Here is a 13,209-nt window from a genome sequence, read left to right as displayed (position 1 = left end):
CACCTGGGGTTACAATACCAGGCAATTTTGTTTCATTTGTTTATCCACATTTTCTTTTCTCCTTTTAAAATTAATTTTTATTTTTATCAAAAGATTACATAGAGTCAAGAGATACATATTTTTTTTAAAAAACCCTGCATATCCTGGCCATGGCAAGCCACCCCCAGCAATCCTTTTCACCTCTTTTAGCTATTTTACCCTCATGCTTCTAAAAATTAATTGCTTCTCTTTTCATAAATTTGGAACATCTATAAACTATTTATTATGATGAGGATTTTAGCTCTCATACCACTTTCTACTTTTTCCCCTGCAATTAACCTGTTTTTCCTGCATACTCTAAAAAAAGTTTCAGGTTGCATATTATTATAAACATATAGTTAATCTCTGGATGCACACACAAGAAACTGGGAACAATGGCTGCCTTTGGAAAGAGGAACTGGAACTCAAGGTGGAAGGAAAATTCTTTCCAATATACATGTGCACGTTTTTTAAGTTCTTACTAAATGCAAGTATCACCTATTCAAAAATAAGTTGTTTAGGTTTTTTTTTCTTAAGTCCATGCTAATGGCCAGAACATACTTCCAACGAAGTATGACATATTCTATCAACATAACATCATGCACAAAGGAAGAAAGAAAATATGGACGTTTTCTTGCGGACACTTAGAAATACCTGCTGTTCTTTGAGTAATATAGTAATATGACTATACAGGTGTGATTTGAAACCTAGTTTGACACTCCAATTTATGGTGAGAAAACTGAGGCACAGAGAAGCTAAGCGATGCACTCATGGCTGCACAGCTCTTGGCAGGCAGAGTAGCAACTAAAACTTAGGTCTCCTAAATTCCATCTCAAGACGGTAGCTTTTTTGTTTTTTTAATAGATCTTTATTGGAGTATAATTGCTTCACAATACTGTTAGTTTCTGTTGCACAACAAAGCAAATCAGCCATATGCATACACATGTCTCCACATCCCCTCCCTCTTGAGCCTCCCTCGCATCCTCCCTATCCCACCCCTCTAGGTCACCACAAAGCAGCAAGCCGATTTCCCTCTGCTATGCTGCTGCTTCCCACCAGAAAACTACTTTACATTCCGTAGTGTATATATGTCGATGCTACTTTCACTTCGCGTCAGCTTTGCCCTCTCACCCCATGTCCTCCAGTCCATTTTCTATGTCTACCTCTTTATTCCTGCCCTGCAACTAGGTTCATCACTACCTTTTTTTTTTTGATTCCATATATATTTGTCAGCATATGGTATCTCTTTTCTCTTTCTGACTTACTTCACTCTGTATGACAGACTCTAGGTCCATCCACCTAACTACAAATGACTCAGTAACTTTTTATGGCTGAGTAATATTCCACTGCATATATGTACAACATCTTTATCCATTCATCTGTCAATGGACATTTATGTTGCTTCCATGTCCTGGCTATTGTTAACACTGCTGCAATGAACACTGTGGTACGTATCTTCTTCTGAATTATGGTTTTCTCAGGGTATATGCCCAGTAGTGGGATTGCAGGGTCATATGGTAGTTCTACTTTTAGTTTTTTAAGGAAACTCCATACTGTTTTTCATAGTGGTTGTATCAATTTACATCCCCACCAACAGTGCAAGAGGGTTCCCTTCTCACCACACCCTTTCCATCATTTATTGTTTCTAGATTTTTTGATAATGGCCATTCTGGCCGGTGTGAGGTGATACCTCATTGTAGTTTTGATTTGCATTTCTCTAATAATTAGTGATGTTGAGCATCTTTCATATGCCTCTTGGTCATCTGTATGTCTTCCTTGGTGAACTGTCTATTGAGGTCTTCCGCCCATTCTTTAACTGGATTGTTTTTTTTGATATTGTGTTCCATGAGCTGTTTGTGTATTTTTGAGATTAATCCTTTGTCTGTTGTTTCATTTGCAAGTATTTTCTCCCATTCTGAGGGTTCTCTTTTTTGTCTTGTGTATGGTTTCCTTTGCTGTACAAAAGCTTATAAGTTTAATTAAGTCCCATTTGTTTATTTGTTTTTATTTCCGTTACTCTAGGAGGTGGGTCAAAAAAGATCTTGCTGTGGTTTATGTCAAAGAGTGTTTTTCCTATGTTTTCCTCTAAGAGTTTTATAGTGCCTGGTCTTACATTTAAGTCCTTAATCCATTTGGAGTTTATTTTTGTGTATGGTGTTAGGGAGTGTTCTCATTTCATTCTTTTACATGCAGCTGTCCAGATTTCCCAGCACCACTTATCGAAGAGGCTATCTTTTCTCCACTGTATGTTTTTGCCTCTTTTGTCGTAAATTAGGTGCCCATATGTGCACAGGTTTATCTGGGCATTCTATCTTGTACCACTGATCTATATTTGTTTTTGTGCCAGTACCATACTGCCTTGATTACTGTAGCTTTGTGGTATAGTTTGAAGTCGGGCAGCCTGATTCCTCCCCCTGCAATTTCCTTTCTCAAGAATGCTTTGGCTATTCAGGGTCTTTTGTATTTCCATATGAATTGTAAAATTTTTTGTTAATTCTGTGAAGAATGCCATTGGTAGTTTGATAGGGATTGCACTGAATCTGTAGATTGCCTTGGATAGTATAGTCATTTTCACAATATTGATTCTTCCAATCCAAGAACATGGTCTATTTCTCCATCTGTTTATGTCATCTTTGATTTCTTTCATCAGTGTCTTATAGTTTTCTGAGTACAAGTCTTTCGCCTCCTTAGGCAGGTTTATTCCCTAGGTATTTTATTCTTTTTCTTGCAATGGTAAATGGGAGTGTGTCCTTAATTTCTCTGATTTTTCATTGTTGATATATAAGAATGCCAGAGATTTCTGTGCATTAATTTTGTATCCTGTGACCTTACCAAATTCACTGATTAGCTCTAGGAGTTTTCTGGTGGCATCTTTAGGATTTTCTATGTATAGTATCATGTCATCAGCAAACAGAGGCAGTTTTACTTATTTTCCAGTTTGTATTCCTTTATTTCTTTTTCTTCTCTGATTGCCGTGGCTAAGACTTACAAAACTATGTTGAATAAGAGTGGTGAGAGTGGACATCCTTGAATTGTTCCAGATCTTAGTGGAAATGCTTTCAGTTTTTCACCATTGAGTATGATGCTTGCTGTGGGTTTGTCATATACAGCTTTTATTATGTTGAGGTAGTTTCCCTCTTTGCCCACTTTCTGGAGAGTTTTTATCATAAATGGGTGTTGAATTTTGTCAAAAGCTTTTTCTGCATCTATTGAGATGATCATATGGTTTTTATTCTTCAGTTCGTTAACGTGGTGTATCACATTGATTGATTTGCATATATTGAAGAATCCTTGCATTTCTGGAATAAACCCCACTTGATCATGGTGTATGATCCTTTTAATGTGCCTTTGGATTCTGTTTGCTAGTATTTTGTTGAGGATTTTTGCATCTATGTTTATCAGTGATATTGGCCTGTAGTTTTCATTCTTTGTGGCATCCTTGTCTGGTTTTGGTATCAGGGCGATGGTGGCTTCGTAGAATGAATTTGGGAGTGTCTCTCCCTCTGCAATTTTTTGGAAGAGTTTGAGAAGTATCAGTGTTAGGTCTTTTCTAAATATTTGATAGAATTTGCCTGTGAAGCCATCTGATCCTGGCCTTTTGTCTGTTGGAAGATTTTTAATTATGGTTTCAATTTCATTACTTGTGATAGGTCTGTTTATATTTTCTAATTCTTCCTGGTTCAGTCTTGGAAAGTTGTACCTTTCCAAAAATTTGTCCGTTTCTTCGTGGTTGTCCATTTTATTGGCATATAGTTGTTTGTAGTAGCCTCTTATAAGCCTTTGTATTTCTGTAATGTCAGCTGTGATTTCTCCTTTTTCACTTCTAATTTTATTGATTTGTGTCCTCTCCATTTTTTTCTAGACGAGTCTAAGGGTTTATCAATTTTGTTTATCTCCTCAAAGAACCAGCTTTTAGTTTTATTGGTTTTTGCTATTGTTTTCTTCATTTCTATTTCATTTATTTCTGCTCTGATCTTTATGATTTCTTTCCTTCTACTGACTTTGGGTTTTCTCTGTTCTTCTTTCCCTAGTTATTTTAAGTGTAGGGTTTACTTGAGATTTTTCTTATTTCTTGAGGTGAGGTTGTATTGCTATAAACTTCCCTCTTAGAACTCCTTTTGCTGTGTCCCACAGGTTTTGGGTCATTGTGTTTTCGTTGTCATTTGTTTCTATGTATTTTTTAATTTCTTTGATTTCTTCAGCGATCTCTTGGCTATTTAGTAGCACACTGTTTAGCCTCTATGTAATTGTGTTTTTTACAGTTTTTTTCCTGTAATTGATTTCCAATCTCATAGTGTTGTGGTCAGAAAAGATGCTTGATATTATTTCAATTTTCTTAAATTTACTGAGGCTTGATTTGTGACCCAAGATGTGATCTATCCTGGAGAATGTTCCATGTGCACTTGAAAAGAAAGTGTATTCTGCCACTTTTGGGTGGAATGTCCTATAAATATCAATTAGATCTGGTCTACTGTGTCATTTAAAGCTTGTGTTTCCTTATTAATTTTCTGTTTGGATGATCTGTCCATTGGTGTAACTGGGGTGCTAAAATCCACTACTATTATTGTGTTACTGTCGATTTCTCCTTTCATGGTTGTTAGCATTTGCCTTATGTATTGAGGTGCTCCTATGTTGGGTGCATAAACATTTATGATTGTTATATCTTCTTCTTAGATTGATCCTTTGATTATTACGTAGTATCCCTCCTTATCTCTTGTAACTGTCTTTAATTTAAAGTCTATTTTATCTGATATGAGTATTGCTACTCCAGCTTTCTTTTGATTTCCATTTGCATGGAATATCTTTTTCCATCCCTTCACTTTCAGTCTGTATGTGTCCCCAGGTCTGAAGTGGGTATCTTGTAGACGGTATTTATGTGGGTCTTGTTTTCGTATCCATTCAGCTAGTCTGTGTCTTTTGGTTGGGGCATTTAATCCATTTGCATTCAAGGTTATTGTCGATATGAATGTTCCTATTACCATTTTCTTAATTGTTTTGGGTTTGTTTTTGTGGGTCTTTTTCTTCTCTTGTGTTTTCCACTTAGAGAAGTTTCTTCAGCATTTGTTGCAAAGCTGGTTTGGTGGTGCTGAATTCTCTTAGCTTCTGCTTGTCTGAAAAGCTTTTGATTTCTCCACAGAATCTGAATGAGATCCTTGCCGGGTAGAGTAATCTTGGTTGTAGCTTCTTCCCTTTCATCACTTTAAATATGTCATGCCACTCCCTTCTGGCTTGTAGAGTTTCTGCTGAGAAATCAGCTGTTAACCTTATGGGAGATCCCTTGTATGTTATTTGTCATTTTTGCCTTGCTGCTTTCAATAATTTTTCTTTGTCTTTAATTTTTGCCAGTTTGATTATTATGTGTCTGGGCGTGTTTCTCCTTGGGTTTATCCTGTATGGGACTCTCTGCGCTTCCTGGACTTGGGTGGCTATTTCCTTTCCTATGTTAGGGAAGTTTTCTACTATAATCTCTTCAAATATTTTCACAGGTCCTTTCTCTCTCTCTTCTCCTTCTGGGACCCCTATAACGCGAATGTTGTTGCATTTAATGTTGTCCCAGAAGTCTCTTAGGCTGTCTTCATTTCTCTTCATTCTTTTTTCTTCATTCTGTTCCACACCAGTGAATTCCACCATTCTGTCCTCCAGGTCACTTATCCGTTCTTCTGCCTCAGTTATTCTGCTATTGATTCCTTCTAATGTATTTTTCATTTGTTATTGTATTTTCATCTGTTTATTTGTTCTTTAACGCTTCTAGGTCTTTGTTAAACATTTCTTGCATCTTCTCCATCTTTGCCTCCATTCTTTTTCCAAGGTCCTGGATTATCTTCAGTATCGTTATTATGAATTCTTTTTCTGGAAGGTTGCCTATCTCCACTTCATTTAGTTGTTTATTTGGGATTTTATCTTGTTCCTTCATCTGATACATAGCCCTCTACCTTTTCATCTTGTCTATCTTTTTGTGAATGTGGTTTTTGTTCCACAGGCTGCAGGAATGTAGTTTTTGCTTCTGCTGTCTGCCCTCTCCTGCCACTCCCTTCTGGCCTGCAGAGTTTCTGCTGAAAAATCAGCTGTTAACCTTATGGGGTTTCCCTTATACATTATTTGTTGCTTTTCCCTTGCTGCTTTTAATATTTTTTCTTTGAATTTAATTTTTGTTAGTTTGATTAATATGTGTCTTGATGTGTTTTTCCTAGGGTTTATACTCTATGGGACTCTCTGTGCTTCTTGGACTTGGGTGACTATTTCCCTTCCCATGTTAGGGAAGTTTTCAACGATAATCTCTTCAAATACTTTCTCAGACCCTTTCTTTTTTCTCTTCTTCTTCTGGGACCCCTATAATTCGAATGTTGGTGCGTTTAGTGTTGTCCCAGAGGTCTCTGAGATTGTCTTCAATTATTTTCATTCTTTTTTTTTATTCTGCTCCTCTGCAGTTATTTCCACCACTTTGTCTTCCAGCTCACTTATTCATTCTTCTGCCTCAGTTATTCTGTTATTGATTCCTTCTAGTGTATTCTTCATTTCAGTTATTGTGCTGTTCATCTCTGTTTGTTTGTCCTTTAGTTTGTCTAGCTCTTTGTTAAACATTTCTTGTATTTTCTCAGTCCATGCCTCCATTCTATTTCCAAGATTCTGGATCATCTTTACTATCATTACTCTGAATTTTTTTTCAGGTGGACTGCCTATTTCATCTTCATTTATTTGGTCTTGTAGGTTTTTACCTTGCTCTTTCATCTGTGACATTTTTTTTTTTTTTTATTAGTGGGATTGTGTTCCTGTCTTACTGGTTGTTTGGCCTGAGGCTTCCAACACTGGGGTTTGTAGGCTATTGGGTAGAGCTGAGTCTTGGTGCTGAGATGAGGAACTCCATGAGACCTCACTCTGATAAATATTCCCTGGAGTCTGAGGTTCTCTTGTTAGTCCAGTGGTTCAGACTCAAGAGTCCCACTGCAGGAGCTTCAGCCGGACCCTGGGCTCGTGAACCAAGATCCCCCGAGCCGCCTGAGGCGTAGAAAGAAAAACCAAAAAACATACAAAAAAACAAAAAACAATAACAAAGTAAAAAATAAAATTAGACTAGGAAACTAATAGGTAAGTTAGGAAGAATATAAAAATAAAAGTATAGATGAATCAACAACCAGAAGGTACATCAATACCACAATAGTAAAAAAGAGAAGGGGAAAAAGAAAAAGGCAGGGGGAGGCCTTGGTTGTGGAGGGCAGGGCCTAAGCAGGGGCGAGGTTTGGGCGGTAGGTGGGGCCAATGCTCAGGACCCACAGGACTGGAAAAGGCCCTGGGGGCTGTGGGGGGTGGGGCTCAGGCTCAAGGGACAAAAGGGGCCCAGGCGTGCCCCCAACTCTAGTCTCAGAGGGCGGGGGACCTCACCTGGGAGCCCAGCAGGCTTCCTGGTCTTGAATGGGTAGGGCAATCGCCCTCTGCTCCTCTCTTGCTCCTCCTGGAGGGCCCCTCCCACTTGCCTCTCCTGATCTCCCAGGTCTCCTTCCTATGCCCTCAAGGACCCACAAGGCCTGGAGGGGGCTTTGGAGAGCAGGGGACCCGCCTGGGAGCTTAGCAGGCTCCCTGTGCCTGAGTGGGTGGGGCAACCGCCCTCCACTCCTTGCCTGCTCTTTCCGGGGGCCCCTTCCGCCTGCCACTCCTGATCTCTCCGGCCTCAGGGGTGCTGATCCTGTCTGGCCTCCACTTCTCCTCCCCCCTCAGTCCCCCTACATCCTACCGGTTCGCTTTGGGGTTCCTTCCGTCTCCTTGGGCATCAGAGTCCCCCACCAGCAGCTGGCAGGCACCCTAGTTGTAGGGAGATGCTAACTCCACATCTTCCCACACCACCATCTTGACTCCACCTCAAGACAGTAGCTTTTTAAAAGACAAAAAATGGTCTTTTTATTCCAAAGACAGATTTGAGGAAGTAGAGTGGGAGAGGCTAAAAGCAGGAAAACTAGCTTCTAAGAAGTGATTATGGTCAACCTGTGGATCAGCAGTCAGGAATTCAGCTAAAGGCTCTATTTTCCAAACTTCCCATGCTAAGAAAGCCACCTATACTACTGGTTAGGACAATAGATTATGGGCCCCGATCCAGAATCACTGAAGGAAGGGCTGTGGGATTCCATAAAAACTATAAACTATAGTTTCATGATTCCTTATTTAACACCCTTGGGGGTCAGAAATGCTTCGTAATTCAGAATTGTCCAGATTTTGAAAAGGTAACATACCATATAGCACATAACACCCCAAGCAGGCAATATCCCATAATCAATCATATTAATATTTCTCCAGCAAAACATAAAAAATTCACACTGAAATAAATAAAACTAAAAATAGCTACATGTCAGCCAGTTCAAATCTGTTTTGTTGAGGAAAATCTTTCCATTTTCAGAAGGGCACAGATGTAGCATTGTCAGAACAGGTGTGCAATATCTAATAAAATAACTGTTCTTTTTTTTTTTTTGGCCATGCTATGCAGTGTATGGGATCTTAGTTCCCCAACCAGGGATGGGACCCGTGCCCCCTGCATTGGGAGTGCAGAGTCTTAACGACTGGGCTGCCAGGGAAGTCCCTAAAATAACTGTCCTTTAAAAGAAAAATGAAAGACTTAAAAAATCGTGATTTTTCTCTGCCAGGAGGTCACTGCCAGGAGGTCACTATAATTACCCTTCTCTTTTTCTTCAGACATGTAATACTACTTTTTGCTATAGAATCATTGTTGTGAAATGCATCTAATCATCAAGATTATCCTCATCATTCTTATTAGAGAAAGAGGTTAAAAGTCCCTCAATACATGTAACTGGCAAATGTTCTTTAAAAGGTGCCTGTTTGAATACTGCTAAGTCAGTATGTGAGCCAAAACCTAGACAGAAGCACACTATTTGCTAAAACAAATACTCTACCTGAGCAAGTTTGAAAATGTCCTATTTTTCTCTTTCTTTTCTCCCCTTTTTCGTGACAAAAATCTTTACTGAAAAGACAAACATATTGCCTCCCTAGCCCCTGCTTTCTTTACCACTATATCTGAATGCTAATGAATATACAGAATCAACGTACAGAAAGAAGTGCTTTTTTGGGTATTGGCAGAAATAAGGTGGCAGCTACCTAACCTTCTCATACCATTTGGCCACATCAAGCTAACTATTAATAAGACATTGTGACATAAGTAGAATAATAACCACAGAATTGAATAGCCCCATTATTTTTTCTAACAAGTGACTGGAACATTATATCCCTCAGTGTTCAAGGTGTAACTAGAAAAGAATGTTATTAAAACCAGTCAAAGCTCTATGTAATATCTTTCGGTAGCTATGGTATAGGGAGATTTGTGTGTGCTATTTTTCTTTTGCACTTTTGGGAAGTAGTGTGTGGAGACTTCCCCCAAAAGTTCCGTGACTAGAATAATCCACATGACAACTTAAAATAAACAGTAAGTAATAAATAACAAGAATTTAAGAAAAACCTACAACAGAAAATTCAGCAAAATAAAGCTGATAGTAAGTTTAAATATTATAATTTAACAAGCCACAATCTGGAAATTATATACTGTGCATTTATCCTTTAGTTATCAAATATACCATTATATTTCCTGTTCTTGTAAGAGGTACTTGAAGTTCAACATATAGGATATTTACATAGAAGTCAGACTTCTAGCCATCTCAAGCAAAGACAGAAGTGACCATGGAAGCAAAAATGTGTCTTAGAGCTACAAAATAGCCATTGGCCTAAGTCTTAAATTCCACTTACCATGCGACCTCAAACTAAGAGACTCATTAATTCATAACCACAATTCCACTGGTTTCTAACTCATAGAAGCAGCAGCAGAAGCTAGGGCACTAGAGGCAGATACACGGACAGCAGGTACAAGTGAAACTGATGGTGTTGGAAAAACTGAAGTGTATTCAGAATAGGCACTGTTATTATGGTCCAATAAAGTCACTGATAGTCCCAGTGAGGATCTTAAAAGATTAACAACGATAACAAAAGTTCCTGAATAGTCTAAACAGGCATAATACCAATAAGATAATTTTCATTTTAAAAAATCCATTAAATCTTTTAAAAATCTGACAAATGAAAACACAACACATGTACAGCAGTTTCATTTGTAACAGCCTCAAATTGGGAGAAAAAAAAAGACAAAAACCCAAATGTCCATCAACAGGTGAATAAATAAATTACAACATTTCCAAGTAATGGAAAACTACTCAGGAATAGAAAACATGAACTACTGAAACACACAACATAGATGAATCTTGAATATATGCTATTCAGGCCAAACTGGAGGAATAGGGACCAAATTTACCTCTGAAATAACTAAAACACTGGACAAAGTATATGAAACAAAGGTTTTCAGACACTGGACATGTGACTGTGTCCAGGTAGCATAGGACTATGAAAGGAGAAACAAGGTGAGCCCTACAATTGCCCCAATTTACAGAATGGATAGTTTCCAGGCCACAGGGCAAAACAGAAATGTAGCCAGAGCCTAGAAGTCTCCTCGACTTGAGGATAAAGAACTGGGAGTTTGGGGAAGTGAAGGCAACTTAAGATTGTAGGGCAGTACAGAAATGAGAACTACACAAAGATCTACAGATGGTCTCTCCTCAAGTCTTCAGCTGAGTGATGATCAGCAATGATCAGCACATGCATTTCAGGGAAGTACCAAGGATGGAAAAAGAACCAACTAAAAGGAGCAGATAGGACAATTCTAAAAGTTCATATGCAGCAGGGATAATTTGCTTCCACCAGCCAGAGTGGAAATGTTCATAACACATGGGCTTTGGATAGCATACTCAAAAGTTATTGCTCAGTTGTGGTGCAAAATTAACCTTAGACTGAAGGCTGCTCTGGACTTGCCTAACAAAGCCTTTTAAAAAAGCCTTGAGGGCTTCCCTGGTGGCACAGTGGTTGGGAGTCCGCCTGCCGATGCAGGGGACATGGGTTTGTGCCCCGGTCCGGGAGGATCCCACATGCTGTGGAGCGGCTGGGCCCATAAGCCGTGGCTGCTGAGCCTGTGCGTCCGGAGCCTGTGCTCTGCAACGGGAGAGGCCACGGCAGTGAGAGGCCCGCGTACCGCCAAAAAAAAAAAAAAAGCCTTGAAACAGGAATTCCCTGGCAGTCCAGTGGTTAGGACTCAGTGCTTTCACTGCCGTGGCCCAGGTTTAATCCCTGGTCAGGGAACTAAGATCCCACAAATTGTGTGGTGTGGCAAAAGAAATAAAAATAAAAGGTAGGGGGAAAGACTAAGCACATTAAATAGAGACTTAGATGATAGAAAATATATCCAAGACCCAGCCCAAACCTCTGGAGATGAAAAAGAATATGTCTGAAATGAAAACCACACAGCATACCACCCTGAAAGCACCCAATCTTGTCTGAAAACCACACAGAATGGAATAACAGCAGATTAGACATCACAGAAGAAAAGTTTAGTGAAACTGAAGTCATAGCAATAAAAAACTATTTCAGGATGCAACTAGAGATTATCATACTAAATGAAGTCAGAAAGAGAAAGACAAATACCATATGATATCACTTATATGTGCAATCTAAAATACGGCACAATGAACCTATGTACAAAACAGAAACAGACTCACAGACATAGAGAACAGACTTGTGGTTGCCAAGGCGGGGAGGGGGAGGGAGAGGGATGGATTGGGAGTTTAGGGTTGGTAGATGCAAACTATTACATTAAGAATGGATAAACAACAAGTTTATGTATAGCATAATGTATACTACAGGGAACTATATTCAATATCCTGCGATAAACCATAATGGAAAAGAATAGGAGAAACAGAAAAATCCATAGTTATAGTCAGAAATGTCAACACCCCCTTTCAATAACTGATACAGCAGGAAGACAAAAAAATCAATAAGCATAGAGAAGATTTGAACAACACTACCAACCAATTTGACCTAACTGATATTTACAGAACATTCTGCCCGACAACAGCAGATACACATTCCTTTTAAGTACACAGAGAACATTCACCAAGATAGACCATATTCAAGACCACAAAACAAATCTCAATAAATAGAAAGGGATTTGAATTATGCAAAGAGTATTCTCCAATCACAATGGAATGAAAATAGAAATCAGTAACAGAAAGATACCTGAAAAATTCCCCCAAATGTTTAGAAATCAAATAACACTTCTAAATCACCCATGGTAAAAGAAGAAATCAAAAGAGAATAAAAATACAACATTTCAAAATTTGTAGGATGCACCTAAAGTAGTATGTAAAGGGAATTTTACAGTAGTAAAGGCCTATGTTAAGAAAACAGAAATGTCTCAAATTATATGTTGTGTTTTTGTTTATACTCAGTTCAAAATATTTTGCAATTTCCCTTGTGATTCTCCTTTGACCCATGGGTTATTTAGAAATGCACTGTTTAATTTCCAAATATTTGTGGATTTCCCAAATTAAGCTTCCACCTTAAAACACTAGGAAAGCCAAATGAAATCCAAAGTAACTCACAAAAAAGAAATACTAAAAATATGAGTAGAAATAAGTGAAACTGAAGACAGGAAAACAGTAAAGAAAAGCAAACCAAAAGTTGGTTCTTTGAGGAGATCCATTAGCCAGACTAATGAGGAAAAAAAGAAAGATATGAATTACTGATATCAGGAAGGAATGAGAGAGGTGACATCACTAGACTAATATTTATTAATTTGTATTAATATACAAATATCAAGAGGATAATAAGTATTGTGAATACCTTTATAACAATACATTAATTCTTGAAATACACGCTACCAAAGCTCACTGAAGAAGAAATAGATAGACCTGAACAGACCTATTAAAGAAACTGAATTTATGATTTAAAAACTTTCCCACAAAGAAAAACTCCAGGCTCAGACAGTATTCACTAATGAATTCTACCGAGCATTTAAAGGAAAAAATCATAATTCTATGCCAACTCTTCCAGAAAACTGAAGAAGAGGGAATACTTCCCAACTCACTTTATGAAGGCCAACATTACTGATACCCAAATCAGATAAAGATGTTACAAGAAAACCACAGAATGGTATCACGGATATAGACATAAAAAGTATCTGTAACATTTTAGTAAATGTTTAGACCAAACAATATATACCTTATGACCAAGTAGGATCTATCTCAGGATAGAAAGTTAGAGACTTCAACATCCTCTTCTTAATAGTTGATAGAATAAGACAGAAAATCAGCAAGGATA

At 38.2% G+C, this 13,209-nt stretch overlaps 1 protein-coding gene across 5 annotated transcripts in view; it reads right to left on the bottom strand.

The window, feature by feature from the left end:
* Positions 1-13,209, bottom strand: part of SEC11A (SEC11 homolog A, signal peptidase complex subunit) — a 51,250-nt gene that overhangs the window by 24,390 nt on the left and 13,651 nt on the right. The window contains exon 2 of one of the 5 annotated variants that reach the window (XM_060157969.1): positions 7,748-7,884. The exons of the other annotated variants lie outside the window; for them this stretch is intronic. The gene's annotated coding sequence lies outside the window, so the exon portion shown is untranslated. The remainder of the gene's footprint in view (positions 1-7,747; positions 7,885-13,209) is intronic. 5 annotated transcript variants of the gene reach the window in all.

The sequence above is a fragment of the Lagenorhynchus albirostris genome, chromosome 1 (assembly GCF_949774975.1).
Source record: "Lagenorhynchus albirostris chromosome 1, mLagAlb1.1, whole genome shotgun sequence".
NCBI classification, from domain to species: domain Eukaryota; kingdom Metazoa; phylum Chordata; class Mammalia; order Artiodactyla; family Delphinidae; genus Lagenorhynchus; species Lagenorhynchus albirostris.
The sequence above is the reverse complement of the archived record's forward strand: the minus strand, read 5'-3'. Positions and strand labels throughout refer to the sequence as shown.